Here is a 15739-nt window from a genome sequence, read left to right on the forward strand (position 1 = left end):
TTGCCATTCCTGCCACACACTTTTCCAATATAGATTAAAAACTTGTAATTCTATTTTTAGTTAAAATGTATTTTGTCAGCTCCCATGTGTTTCCTCCCAGACACAAGTGTGGAGGTGAGCTCGTGATTTATCATCTGAATCCTGCCCAGGATAACAGGAAAAGAGAGTTTCAGGAGCTGACCTTCTTCAGCTCAGTATGTTAAGGTGTTTAGGGGAAGAAATGCACGACCATTTAATATAAAACAAGCAGCCATTGGCCTTTGCTTCTTTATCCCCAGGGTGCACAGAAATCTACCTCCATAGGGATGTAAGGCCCGCATTGTGTGAAACCCAGTGCATGTTCCAAGAGAGCAAAAACCACACTCGTGCAGCTCTAATTAGCTCTAATCAGCTGGGAAGAAAGGAAGGAAAAAAGAAAGAGAGGGAGGGAGACAAAGAGGGCGGAAGGAAAGAATAAAAGAGGGAAAAGAGCTCACATTTTCATCCAATTCATTTTGTTGACCTTTATAAAAATAACTGACCACTGTGATAGGACCAAGCCAACTTGATGGGACTGCTCCACCTTATTGAAGGGGAAGAAGCTAATGTGTGCTGAGTGCCGGCTATGTGCTGGATGCTTCACATATTCTCTAATAAAAGTAACAGCTTATACTTACTCAACTCTATTGCAGTATTGGGATGCAATTTATGCACATTCTTTTATTCAATCTTACAACATTCCAGGTACTATTTTTAGACCTGTTTAAAGAAAGGAAAACAGAGAATGCCCTAGGACTTCAGTAAGTGCCTGAACTAAAATTTGAACGTGGAGCCCTACAAAATCAACCACCTTTAAGACCAAAATGGAAGTAGACCCAGAAAGGACTTAAGTTATTTTAGGAAGTTAGCAAATGACTTGTCTTAAAGGCAAAATAAGAGTTTACCAGAACTAAAAGCAGAAGTATCAGGCAGAGTCCTAACATGTACAAAGGCAGAGGTAAAAGAGCACATGTGATTCTGGAAATAACCACAGTCGCATGTTGGGAGTGGGGTGTAGGGAAAGTGGCAGGATCTCGTACCATAAACAGTTTTTGACTATATTTTGTAGGCTACAGTCATCTAACAATCTAAACTCGTGGTGGCAACACAAGTGGACTGAAAGCATCACTAGCCCTGCATGAGAGCGGGACTTTGGCTCCAGGAGACTGTGTCTTCCTTTGCTGCATCTGCTTTATCTCCCTTAGATCCCAGTGGATGGAATGGGACCAGACCTCCCAAGGCCTCTCATCCTTGCAATATGCTAGAGCATCCCGGCTAAAGCGCTTACTGGCCAACACCGCTTCCCCGGCTCAGCTCTCCTCTCTCTCCCTCCTCCTCACAACACTTTGAATCTAAAATAAAACTAGCTTCTGCCCATAGTGAATTCTTACCATAAAAATGGTATTTCTAGAGCTTTTTGTCCCCCTCCCCTTTTCAGTCCTGTGGAGGCCTCAGGGGATTAATAAACTCAGCAAATTTTACATGATGTGAAAACCAAATCATTTCTCCAAAAGCTGCCTAATGAGGTTACTTTGGAAAGGAACATTATTCAAAAACCAGAAATCAAAATGCCAAAAGGCAGAGAAAGAAAGGTTTCAATCACTGCACTCCTAACACTCACAGGCAAAAGAAATACAGAAGGATAAGTGATACTTAAAGTTATCAAAAATCATGACATTATTTAAGGCAGATCATCCCACAGGTAAGAATATAAATAAGAATAACTCTTTACATTTCCAGAGCAGCACAGCTCTTAGATTTTCCCAAAATGTGTTCACAAATATCATCACAGTAGAGACTCACAGCTGTTGTGTAAAGAATGCATGCTCTGAGAAGCTAGGGGTCGGGTGTTTGAATAACTGTCCAAGGTCATGTGCTCCACCAATGGCAAAGCCCAGACAGAACACACACCATCTGCCTCATGGTCAGTACTCTTGTGATAAGCTGAATTTGACTTTTTACCCCTGGAAGAAGCTTATATTATTTCACAAACACATTAGTGCTGATTATGCACCAGTCAATATTTGACATGCTTAGCAGCACTGATGCATTTAACACTGATAATAATCCTTGAGGTCTAGAGAGACTACAGCAGAGCCAGGACTTGAACCACTGTTCATCAGATTCCAGGAACCAAGCTCTTAACCATTACATTATGCTGCTTCTCTGAGTTCATATTTATATATATTTTTTTCTTTTTAGGGCTGTACCCTTGGCACATGGAAGTTCCCAGGCTAGGGGTCGAATTGGAGCTGCAGCTGCTGGCCTACACCACAGCCACAACAACGCCAGATTTAGGCTGAATCTGCAACCTACACCACACCTTGTGGCAATGCCAGATTCTTAACCCACTGAGCAAGGCCAGGGATCGAACCTGCATTCTCATAGATACTAGCTGGGTTCTTAACCTGCTGAGCCACAATGGGAGCTCCCATATTTATAATTTTTAAGCAAAGATGAATGGTTCATCTCTAATCTTTTACTACAAACTTTCTAAAGATTGATTGACTTTTCAGAGGTTCACTATTTTTATTTTTTCCCCCAATGTACAGCATGGAGATCAAGTTGCTCTTACATGTATATATTTTTTTTCCCCACCCTTTGTTCTGTTGCAACATGAGTATCTAGACAAAGTTCTCAATGCTATTCAGCAGGATCTCCTTATAAATCTATTCTAAGTTGTGTCTGATAAGCCCAAGCTCCCGATCCCTCCCACTCCCTCCCTCTCCCATCGGGCAGCCACAAATCTGTTCTCCAAGTCCATGATTTTCTTTTCTGTGGAGGTGTTCATTTGTGCTGGATATTAGATTCCAGTTATAAGTGATATCATATGGTATTTGTCTTTGTCTTTCTGACTCATTTCACTCAGTATGAGAGTCTCTAGCTCCATCCATGTTGCTGCAAATGGCATTATGTCATTCTTTTTATGGCTGAGTAGTATTCCATTGTGTATATATACCCTCTTCCGAATCCAATCATCTGCTGATGGACATTTGGGTTGTTTCCATGTCCTGGCTATTGTGAATAGTGCTGCAATGAACATGCGGGTGCGTGTGTCTCTTTTAAGTAGTTTTGTCTGGATAGATGCCCAAGAGTGGGATTGCGGGGTCATATGGAAGTTCTATGTATAGATTTCTAAGGTATCTCCAAACTGTTCTCCATAGTGGCTGTACCAGTTTACATTCCCACCAACAGTGCAGGAGGGTTCCCTTTTCTCCACAATCCCTCCAGCATTTGTTATTTGTGGATTTATTAATGATGGCCATTCTGACTGGTGTGAGGTGGTATCTTGTGGTAGTTTTGATTTGCTTTTGAAAGTTCTTCAGAGTTAGTGCATTTTAATGTCTTAGAATAGAGATCCTCAAAGCCTTTGCATGGGATCTGTGAGGTTAAAGCTATTTTATAATAATACCAAAATATTATGTGCCTTTTTGCCCTCATTCTGTAGACAAGTGAAAATGTACAGGGGCATTTTCCAGAGGTTGCCCAACACAGACACTGCATTAAGCCTCATGTGGAAGCAGATATGATGATGTACCCCTCACCCATTACGCCAGACATTAAAGTTATTGGCAAAAATATGAAACAATGCCACCCTTCTCACTAAACTGCTTTACTTATAAAAACAATGATTTTTCATAAAAAATATGTTAACATGTAATGGATTTATTGATATTTTTCCAATAAGTTTATTCAAAATTTTTCATTTCTAATAAGGTAAAGAACAAATAATAACTCATATAAACAAATGCTCTCTGTGGGCCCTGATGATTCAAAAAGTATAAATGGCTCCAGAAACAGAAAGTGAGGATTCCTATCTTAGACCATTTAAAATCCACCATCATAGAAACTCGTAATGAAGAGCTTTAAAGTTCAAGGGGTGTTAAATATTTTGGAAGTGACATCTTCAATGTCACATCTACCTCTTTTCATTTCTTTATTTATTAGGAAAGGTCCACATTGATTAAGGGCTTGTACATTTAATACAAAACTGGTATTAGAGATCATATTTTTATCATAAATTAAATGTATTTCTTTTCAATCTTTTGTTGAATAAGAAGCTTGAAGACATAATGGGAAATTAGAAAATGAAAGCAGATAAAATGAAGCATATGGATGGTATTTTAGAGTTTTCAAAGTACTTCCATTCTCATACTCTAGGATATTACAATCCGATTCCTAGGCAGGGGAGATAGCCCTGTTTTCTTTTGATTTTTAATTAATTTTTATCAAATACATAAATGTATTTAGGTTTAAAAGTGAAATTGCACTATGACTTTCAACTAGTAACAGTGGTTCCCATCTCACCTATCCCTACCCTTCAAATCTTACTCTCCTAAGCAATTACTTTTATCTTTTTGGGTTGGTTCTTCTTATATTTATAATCATGTTTCTAAACTCTATGTTTATACTTCTATTTCTTAGCTTATTTATACTCTGTTATTTGACATCTGGCTACGAAAATTAAGTACTTCTTTGGCTCACCTATTGCCTTATTGAAATCTACCCTCAAAATATAAGAGCTTAGGAGTTTTCTGTGGTGCAGGGGGTTAAGGACCCAGCCTTGTCACTGCAATGGCTTGGGTCACTGCTGTGGCATGGGTTTGATCCCTAGCTCAGGAACTTCCACATGCCTTGAGTGTGACCAAAAAAAGAAAAAACAAAAAACATAAAAGTTTAATGCAATCATCAATTATAATCTCTTCTCATAGTTCTGTGGTTCCACTAGGCTCAGGTGGGCTTGTCTAGGGGTCCCAGGGTCCTTCATGTGGCTGCAGTCAGATATGGCTGAGGATTATCTTGAGGGAGTCATCTTTTGCACTCATATATCTATTTTGCCTCAGTAGCTAACATGGCTGAGGGCTGCTCCAGCTGAGGCTTGTGGGTCTCCTCAGCACTTGGGGGTCTCTTCAGCACTGTGGTGTCAGCGTGAGCAGACTTCTTACAGGGCAGATGAAGTTTCTAAAAGCAGGAATTCCAAGAAAACAAAATGAAAGTCATATAATCTTCTCTGACTTGGTTTTGGAAGTCACTCAGCATCATTTCTATTGCATTTTGTTGGTAACATAAGTCCAGAGGGGAGTAAGATAGGATGGGAGACTGGCAAGATCCCACAGCAGCAGAGCACATGGATGGGAAGCACTGATAGAAGCTTCTTTGGAAAATACAATCTGCCATAGCACTCTAACCAACATGACATCCACCTTCCCTCCTCTACCTTTTCATTCAATGTTTACATTATTTTATTTTATTTGCTTTTTAGGGCTACACCCACAGCATATGTAAATTCCCAGGCTAGGGGTCGAATTGGAGCTATAGCTGTGGGCCTACGCCACAGCCACAGCAACAGAGGATCTGAGCAGCATCTGCCACCTGTACCACAGCTCACGGCAACGCCAGATCCTTAACTCACTGAGCAAGGCCAGGGATCAAACCCGCATCCTCATGGATACTAGTCAGATTCCTTTCCACTGTGCCATGATGGGAACTTCCTACATTATTATTGCTTAATTTTTATTTTATATTGGAGTATAGTTGATTTATAATGTTTTCTTAGCTTGAAGCTTATAGCAAAGTGATTCAGTTACACACATACATATATCCTTTCTTTTTCAGCTTCTTTTTCCCATATATGTTATTACAGAATATTGAGTAGAGTTCCCTGTACTAGTATTACCGTGTAAATATTTTCCACAGCTGAACCACATGGCGTTTAATGATTATGTCACTTTCTTTTATATGAGTTTAGTTTTCCAGAAGGTAGTAATTTCTACCTTCTCTCTTTTTTTAATATCTGTGTTACTATCACTAATTCTTTCCCCAATCTTTAACATAACTGTAAAATTCATCACTCGATGCAATCATACATCTCAGGGAAGGTAACATGTCCATTTTTTTTTTTTTTCTTTTTAAGGATTCTTCCTAGAGCTTTGGCCCTTCTGCTCCAAGGTATGCTGTGTGACCTAGTCTATCTCTCCCCTCTCACTCTCCCCCTCCCCCACCTGGACATCCAGAGGACTACTTGGGGGCTTTCCTTAATCATTAAACCCCCTCCCTTCTCCTGTGTGGAATCATCTGTTTTATGGATGATATGTTTTCCTCTTTGTAGACTGACTGAATAACTGCTCCAATAGCTTGACAAGAAGTTGCTCTATGAGAGGTAAGATGTTTTGAGAACTTGCCTAGATCAAAATGAGTTTCTGTGACTTACAACAATCCAGCACCTGAACTGTGCCTAAACAGCCAACTGGCTTTTGGCTCTATTTAATAATACCTATTTGATGATATAATTATTTCTTCACTAAGCTGAAAGTATCTAGTTGAGAAATGGGAGAAAAAAGAAAAATGCAATCAAGCATGTTTTCTTCTCTGAATACTGACTTTTATGATGAACTTTTTAATTGTTTCATAGCACTAATTAGATCAGACTTAGATTAACTTATCTAATTATACAATTCAATGAATTTTTCATATGTGTTTACCTGTGCAACCACTGTCTTGTCAAGATAGAGAATATTCCTAGAATCTAAGAAATGTGCTATGTGCCCCTTCCTAGTCAAATCTTCACTCAGAGGTAATCATTATTCTGACTTCTAAATCTATAACTTAGTTTTCTTTATTCTTATACTCCATAAAAATATAATCATACAGTTTATACTCTTTAGTTTCTAGCTTCTTTCACTCTTATACCTATGAAATTTATCTATGTTGTTATGTATACCTAGAATTTCTTCTTGTTTTTTTTCTATTTAGTATTACATTATATGAATATTCCACAATTTACTTCCATTCCTATTGATGGAGATTTTGGTTGTTGTTCCAGGTAGGTTATTATGAATAAAGCTGCTATGAACATTGCTGCATGTGGATGTATGCATTCATTCTCTTAAGTATAAGAGTAGCATGGTTGAGACTGGGGTCAGGCATATATTCATTATCGTGGATACTGACAGGTAATATTACACATGCAATTGCTGTATTCTTCACTCTCACCAGCAATGTAAGAGAATTTCAGTTACTCCACATATTCTCCAATAGCTTTTTTAAATAGCTATTTATTCATATACACCAAAATTATTCTATCAATTGATTTTGTTCCATCATATTTTAGACCAATTGACTGAAATGTCCTGATTTTAATGATTATTGTAGAATGCATTTGCTATAATAGAACCTACTGCCCACTTTCTGATAGCTAGAATTATTTATAATACTTCCTACATGACTTTTGGGGCTTTTATAGGTCTGGCACTTTCTACTCCCTACCATTTTCAATGTTACTGTTAATTCTCTGAAGTGTCCTTGAACACTTTCACTTCATGCTTTTCATAGAAGAATCTTTTGAGACTGAATCACAATCATTAAATCAAAATCACTATTTCTTGACAAGCAGCTTATTTCTTGGTCACCAGGCAAATTCTTTAAGTTGATTCAATTACTTGAAAGACTATGGAAGAAACTGTGATGTACTGACCAAATGAGAGAATATAGATTGGGTACAAAGAGGCCCATAACACTCAATAGGCTTTTTGAAAAAAAATGTTACAGGGGAATTACTCCTGTAAAGAGACTTCTGCAGAGTGAAGGTCTGTCCTATTATCTGGGGGAGATTATCTACTCCATGTTCAAATTGACTTCGTTCCATTGCTCCACTTTCCCACTTGACATGTAAAACTGTAAATCTGAATTTAATTCTAATAAAGAGTCTGGTTCTTTATTCTTCTTTCAGGTTGGATGAGCTCATGAAGAGGATATAGCTATTTGGATCAAATTAAAAATTTTAAACATTATTTAGAAAAAACTCTATTATATAGGTGAGCTGCTTTTTCTCCCCCCGTGCCCACGGCATGTTGTGGAAGTTCCTGGTCCAAGGAGTGAACTGGCCTGATGCCAGAGCAGTGACCCAAGCTGCTGCAGCAACAATGCCAGATCCTTAACCCACTGAGCTATGAGAGAGTTCTTGCCCCATCTTTTTTAATGGTATATTTTGTTAATACATTCAACATGTCCAAAAAGAGTCACAAAGGTCATTCTTAAACCTCTATGAATAACTACAAATATTGAAAGAAAAATATCATGGCAATATCAAAGAGTCACCAAGAAATGGGCTTGGATGTGTCTTTACAAGAGGTCAACTAACTCAAAATATACATAATGAGACCCAGTTTGTGATCTTAGCTTTTAAGTTCAGCAATTTGATTTTGTCAGCACACAGAGAGTAAATTCCTCTCTTAGGACTAATTCATAATAAAGCAAGCTCACAAAAAAACTTGTGCAAAAATCAGAATTATAATTTATGAATTAAAAATGAGAAGCATAACTGTTTTAGTGCTTAGAACACATCAGCATTTTCAATGCATTTTCTCCTAGCAGACACAAATGATAATCATGAAGCCCTCTATGAGCAAGAGAGTAAGTTAAATGTTTCAATGACATCAGACTCCAGTAATTCAAGGCATACATTTCCATGGGGAGAAGAGTGAAGGATGGTTTGCCAAGGGTATCTCCTCCTCCAGTTGTGCAAATAAAAAAAATCTACTCTGGGAGTTCCTGTCGTGGCGCAGTGGTTAACGAATCCAACTAGGAACCATGAGGTTGCGGGTTCGGTCCCTGCCCTTGCTCAGTGGGTTAACGATCCGGCGTTGCCGTGAGCTGTGGTGTAGGTTGCAGACGCGGCTCGGATCCCGCGTTGCTGTGGCTCTGGCGTAGGCCGGTGGCTACAGCTCCGATTCGACCCCTAGCCTGGGAACCTCCATATGCCGCGGAAGCGGCCCAAAGAAATAGCAAAAAGACCAAAAAAAAAAAATCTACTCTGGCTAGTATAAGTAGAAAAACTGTGAATTAAAAAGCACTAGTTAGTTCATGGAATTTGAAAGGGCCGGATGTGGAGGCTATCAGCCAGGAGTAACACCAATCACACCATGTAGGAGCCCTGATGACGTCATGGTTCTTGCCCTCACTGGGCACAGACACAGCTGCTCACAGTGCTGATGCTGGGCATGAAAATCCCACCCACTGATTCCCAAGAAAACAAAAGAATTCCACTGCTTCTCACATCAGAAAACCAAACCTGCTTTTGGTACCTACAGACTTTCACGTAGATGCGTTTGATTGGTGTTAAGCCAAGGTCACATGTCTGTTGCAAGGAAGCCTGGGAAAGTGAATATCTGGCTTGTCACTTGGATAGACAGGAGTCATAATGTGGAAAGTGTCCAAAGACCAGAAGATGTTCAATAGCAGTTGTGTAGCCATAAAACATACATGTGCCTTGTGGAGGACATTGTCAGTTTGGTTAATCTGATAACTCTGCTAAAGGTTATTTTTAGCTCATTCTTTTTATTGAAAAATTAATGCTAGAACTCTACCCAGTAGTCTGAGCTAACTTCTGTGGGGAAAAAAATCTGAAAGAGAATGGATATGTGTATATGTATGATGGAATCACTTTGCTGTAGCAGAAATTATCACCATCTTGTAAATCAACTATACTTCAATAAAACTTAAAATGATTTTAAAAATTAATGCTTATTGCATAAAATGTATTAAACAGACATACTTGGCACACTGAACAATAGGAATCCATAAAGTACAGTTTCAAGATAAGTTTATTTTTCTCCCTACTGCCTCCTCAAGTTAGTTTCTGTGGCTGCTTCCTCCTTACACCTTCAGTAAAATCTAAGGCAGGTTCTATGAAATTCATTATCATTTTCAAATAATAAAAAAAGGGAGTTCCCATCATGTCACAGTGGTTAACGAATCTGACTAGGAACCATGAGGTTGCGGGTTCGGTCCCTGCACTTGCTCAGTGGGTTAACGATCCAGTGTTGCCGTGAGCTGTAGTGTAGGCTGCAGATGAGGCTTGGATCCCGCGTTGCTGTGGCTCTGGCGTAGGCTGGTGGCTACAGCTCCGATTCGACTCCTAGCCTGGGAACCTCCATATGCCGCGGGAGCGGCCCAAGAAATAGCAAAAAGACTAATAATAATAATAACAATAATAATAAAAGGCCCCAGTCACTTTTAGTCACAATAATTGCCTCACTGCAGCAATGCAAGTGCATAGGTCTGTGTAATAATCAAAACCCTAAGCTCTTTTGTTATATAAACCTCCCCCCACCCCTCCGCCATGCCTGCAGCTGGAAACTAATAACAGGTGATGGGAAGAGGTGGCTGACTTCTCTCTTTTGCTCCTCCCTTCATTGCCTCCCTTCACTGCCTAGCTGAGGCATCTGGTGCCTCTAAGATCAGAAGCAGAAGAAGAGGGAAGAGTCAGGAAAGGCCTGTCCTGAATGATTCTAATGCAGTTGGTGATGGTTTCTTCCAGGCCAGGTAGGTGATGAAAGGGGCCCTTTTCTCTCGGGCACTCTTCATGGGTTCTTTGGAGCCCCACTAGAATCATAGGCTGTTTGTTTGTTTATAAGGCAGTGATGTTTTCCTTGAGCTGGCCACTAACTTTTCCTCCCCTAGCCCTGAGAATCTAGCCATCTCTTCCTGGATTCTAGGCCATCCAAACAGTCTCTGGGGAAGGATGTAAATGGCCTCATCTTATAAATGGTCCCACCAGTCACCGAAGCTAAGCTAAATGTAGAAACATCCTTGCACCACCCATTGGTAGACATGGACCCAACTCTCAGTGTGACCTTGTCCCCACCCTACTCCTACTCTAACATCTTGGGCCAAGCTTCTTACCTTTAGATTCCTTCAGCTTGTGTCAAACATTGACTAGCAGTGACAAGTACGAAGTTTTTCAAGTGTTCTTTATGAACCCTCTCTCACAAATCTTGAGGTTTGGAGACAATCACTCCTCAATCTGCTGCAGTATGAGATACCTCTCCCCATATAACTTCTCTTGCTTATTTCCAACCTTCCCAGATATTTTATCCTCAATCCATTTATAGACAAAATGTGATGTGAGTGCATACAGCCATTGCCTCCATGTACCTATACTCACACTTTGGGGTCTTCTGATCAAATCTGAAATAGAGAATCCACCTTCCTTTCATATACAATCCTGTCATAGTCCTAACATCTAATATTCAATTCTTTCTTGTATTTTTTTCTAAATTTTTTTCTGTACAGATGAAACTTTTTAACTGGTATTGAACTTAAATTTTCTGGTTTTTAAAATTAACCTTTTATTTTTAACATTTTTACATCACTACTCTTAAAAAATGTGGTTTAAAAAGAAAAATATGAAACTTTATTCACAGTAACTACAAACTGGAAACAAGCCAAATATCCATCAACAGTATAGATTAGTAAATACTGATATATTCAAAAATGAAATACTATGCATTAATGGAAATGAATAAACCATAATTACATTCGATCACATTGTAGAAAGCAGATACAGAGGACTGCACATTATGCAATTTCACTTACATAGGTAAAGAGCAGTCTAATCTAATCAATGCTGATAAAAAATCAAAATAGTGGCTACCTTTTGGGAGAGATACTTGCTAGGAAAGGGAATGAGGAATCCTCTTGATGTGTCAGAAATGCACGCTTTCAGTAAGGGAGGTAGTTATGAATATGGCTTTATAAATATATAAAATTTATTGAATTTTGGATTTAGGATTGGTGTACTTTGTATATTTTATAGCTCAATTTCAAAATTAGAAATGATAAGCAAGAAAAAATAGGTTTTAATATTTTATGGCTGGATGTCACTTCACTATTACCCTTTATTAATTTATTTCTTAAGCATTTAAGGTTGATTTGCCCAGTAAGCCCTGTTACATCTGTGGGTTCGCGGCTTATTCCATGGGAGATATTATTAGAAATGAAATTACTGGTGAGACATGATGAACATTTTTAAACATCTTAGTGCATATTGCTAAAGTATCAGAAAAGTTGCGCCAAAAGACATGCCCACCATCAGTACATGGGTGTGCATTTCTCAATGTTCCCTCAGCAGTTCTATGAGGTGCCATCTATCCTATCTTTATAAAATCGATTGACCAAAAATGTTACCTCCTTGTTTTAATCTGCACTTCTTTGATAACCACTGCTGTAAACATCTGTGAATGAATATGAAATATGAATATGAAAGTGCTTTATTTACTGTCAATATACACCACCCATAGAGCAGAGTATGGCTACACTGAGGTCATTCATTCTGTTCTCTTGAGACAGCTTATACAAATCTTAATAAGAGAAAGAGAAGGATAGTGTAATCTGTTCTTTAGGCTTCGTCGTGGAATAAAAATTTTCAAGTCTGTGAAAATTCATAGTTGTGTGTGGGGACTGAGGAGACCTACCTCTCCTGTCTCCTATATAGGTAAAGTTGTATTTGATGACCTAATCATCTTTTTGGTGCTTAAAGAGTGAGGTAGGACCCTCTGGAGGAGCAGCTGTGACCATAGTCTCACATGGAATGGAGGAATAAATCCCCAGATTTCCTTAAATATTTAATAGAATTCCAGGAAAAAGTTACCATCAACAGAGGGCTGAGAAATCCAGCCAGGTGCTACTTTATTTTAACTTAAAATCACATTGAGAAGAAAATCAAGCAATTTTACTGAATAACCCTTCGAAATGATGTCTGTCTCATAGTCCTTACACTTTCATTTACTTGCCTGTAAAAAGATTCTACTAGTTAATTTGGGGTTTGTAAGAAAAAGATACACTCTTGATATTCAAACAAAAATAAAAATTCCTGAAACAATAAATTTTTCCTGAAACTTTACGATTATTTGTCAAGTTCCCAAAAAAGCTATATGAATTTAAATTGTAGTAGTATTATAACATTTAGTTCAAGAAGGATTTATACCTTTAAAATAGTGAGTCCTTCCATCTACCCAAAAAGCCAATCTTCTTTTATATCTTTCTTAAGCTTTTGTAATCTTCTTCTTCATATAAGACTCACACGTCTTTTTTTATATTGGTTCTTAATTAGTTAATGGAATTGGGGGTGCTACTGTAAATGGAATTTTTACCATTATGTTTGCTTACTAGTTGTTGCTGGTATAGAGAAGTATTGACTTTTGTGCATTTCTCCTGATTCAGATGCTTTTTGAACTCCCATTAATTTAAAATCTCTGAGTTGATCACTTGGATTTTCCAAGACAATTTTAGATGTATCGACACTGAAGGCAGGTCGATGACTTTGCCTTACCCTGTTCTGAGCCTTTCCATGCTCATTTTTACAAGAGCCTCATCTGAAAGTTGGCTGGCCCTTGTTGTGACCACCCACACTGCATATACATCTCTGTGTACACACACACAGGCACGTGCATGCGTGCACACACAAAAACACAAAATCTTGCTCAAACAATACCTAAGAGATTTATAAACTAACAGCATCAGCATTATTCTTTATCCCCACAGGGGCCAGATTTAGTAAAGCCTGGTCTAATAGCCCTCAAACTGTCACCAAGGGCCTGCTTCCTCTGGCTCTCTACTCTGCATTGTATCTGTTTTACCACAGCCTCCCCTCCTCCCTATTCACCCTAAGACACCCACTCCATCTTCCAGGACTCCAAATTTTCTTCCTCTGGATGCCAAAACAGCAAATCAAAACAAATTAAAATGTAAAAACAAATAGCAATAGTAAAAGACACAATGTCAGTTCTGGAACTTACTTCCTTACATGGTCCAAGGAAGAGAGGGAAAGAAGGAGCTTCTTTCTTGTAGAAACTTCTTCATGGCTGCCTCAGTAAACATCTTCTCACACCTAATTCTACCCATTGGTCTGACGTGAATATCCCTAACCCAGGCATTCTATTGAGGGGAAGAGACATACCAGTAGATGTCAAGACCCATCCTCGGAGATAGCAGTGAGGTCAAAATCAAACCCTTGATGGCTGAGAATGAGTGGTGGCCAAAGGAAGATTAGGAGAGAGGATGAATGCTAGGCAGCAGACAACAGACATTCACAACAGATGGTAGGTGCTAGCTACAGCCTTGTTTAGTTCCTATACCCTACAAATATGTACTTAACCATGCTGTCTTAAGGCAGAGTCCCTTAAAAAACAAAGTCATCAAATTAGAACTCGAACAGCATTAATTCATAATTACTATAATTTTACACTGGACAGAGCCACAGTATTAGGGTGTATTTAGGCCAATTCCTGCCTCCTATCTACAAAGGAAGTGAAGGCGGAGGGCTTTATAAGTAGGGAATCTAGATTCACTCTCCACTAAAGTACTCTCCCTTGTATGTCACAGTTCCCAAGGAGCCTGGGACAGGGAGGACTAACAACTCAATGAAAAGTCGCCACCCACCACTGAAAACCCAACTTGCAAACATAAATAATCACTCTCTCCCCTGCTCTCCATGAGGATACCTCTAATTGCTCTCATTGCAAAGAATATATTTGCTTCTAAATGGAGTGTGGGCTTGCTCATACTCATGCTCAGTTTCTACCTTTGCCCTGGAAGATGCCAACAATTTCCTTCCAGATGCAGTCTTCCCTCTGTGACCCAGGACCCCACTCCTCTGGACTCTACAGTTTGCTTTTAGATCTGATCATTTGCCACCAGGTTGTGTAGTTGACAGGCCTTATCAGGCTCCTTGCCTGATCCATCCATCTTCTCTACAACACTTTTGACAATGCTATAAACATTCTAGGCACTCAATAAATATCTTTAATGTCTTGAGGAGTTTAGTTCCTTGGAAGAACTACATGCCCTGTGAAGTGGAACAAAGCAAGCTGAGACTATAGACATTTCCATGGAATATGTCCCATATTAATTCATTTCTCAGTAAACTTCCTCTTAGATTTTAATATGGAAACTTCATAAAACTTCATAAATACAATGTTTTCCTGTCAATAATGATAAAGCGGGAAAAAATGTATGTCACCAAAACTCAGTACAGCATTATTAAGAACAGGACATGCATGTAAAAGTCTTAAGTTACATTCAAAATACAGCAGCACATGGAGTATAAAGGGTGTGGGAATAGCCTGGCTGTTGCTGATGGAAAAGAGTGGATCCTAAGAGAGGTTCATAAAAAAAGGGGTCAGGAAGACATGATGAGAAAGATTATGCTGGAATATATTGGTTATATGACGAGAATCCAGATGAAAAACATTTTTTCTTTTATGTAAGCAAAGTTGGTTGCTGTCAGTGTTTCTGCACCCTAAAGCATGAACCAGCTCCTTGAAGACTGATCACAGTCTCCTGCTCAGGAGCCTTTAGGGCAGAAATGTGGAGCCTCTCTATTATCATTTCCTCTGATTCCCACAGTTTTCCTGAAATTGCCCCCTTTTCACTCAGTCAGGCCAACTCTTTACACCCTCCTTATACAGATCCTGACAAACAAGGGCTTCCATTCTTCTCCCCAGTTTCATTTTCAACTTTTTTCAACTTGCAAATGGCAAAAAATTCATTATAAGAAATGAACTTTGCACTGTAAATTTTTATTAGCTTTTTCCCCTAACAACCTTATTTATTGCTGTGTATCCATTTCTGTGCCCTATCATAACCATAATATTTACGACATGGAGTAAAAACTGTACATGTTATGGCATAAAAAGCACTATCACTAGTCTTACTAAGTGTTTGCTGATCAGAAAAGGATGGTTAATCTTTTTACTTCCTGACATGGTAGCTACTTCTACCTAGACCTTTTACTGGGTTTTGATTATACTTTAGGAATGAGGTTGGTTGTTTTGTGCTGACAGGTAGTGGATTATAATTTTTTTCTTTTTAAAATAATAGGCAATAGGATTTGATTAGCCTTCTCATGCAAAATGCCTGATTTTCAGGAACAGATTCTTGT

This window comes from Phacochoerus africanus, chromosome 2, assembly GCF_016906955.1.
Source record: "Phacochoerus africanus isolate WHEZ1 chromosome 2, ROS_Pafr_v1, whole genome shotgun sequence".
Lineage (NCBI taxonomy): Eukaryota > Metazoa > Chordata > Mammalia > Artiodactyla > Suidae > Phacochoerus > Phacochoerus africanus.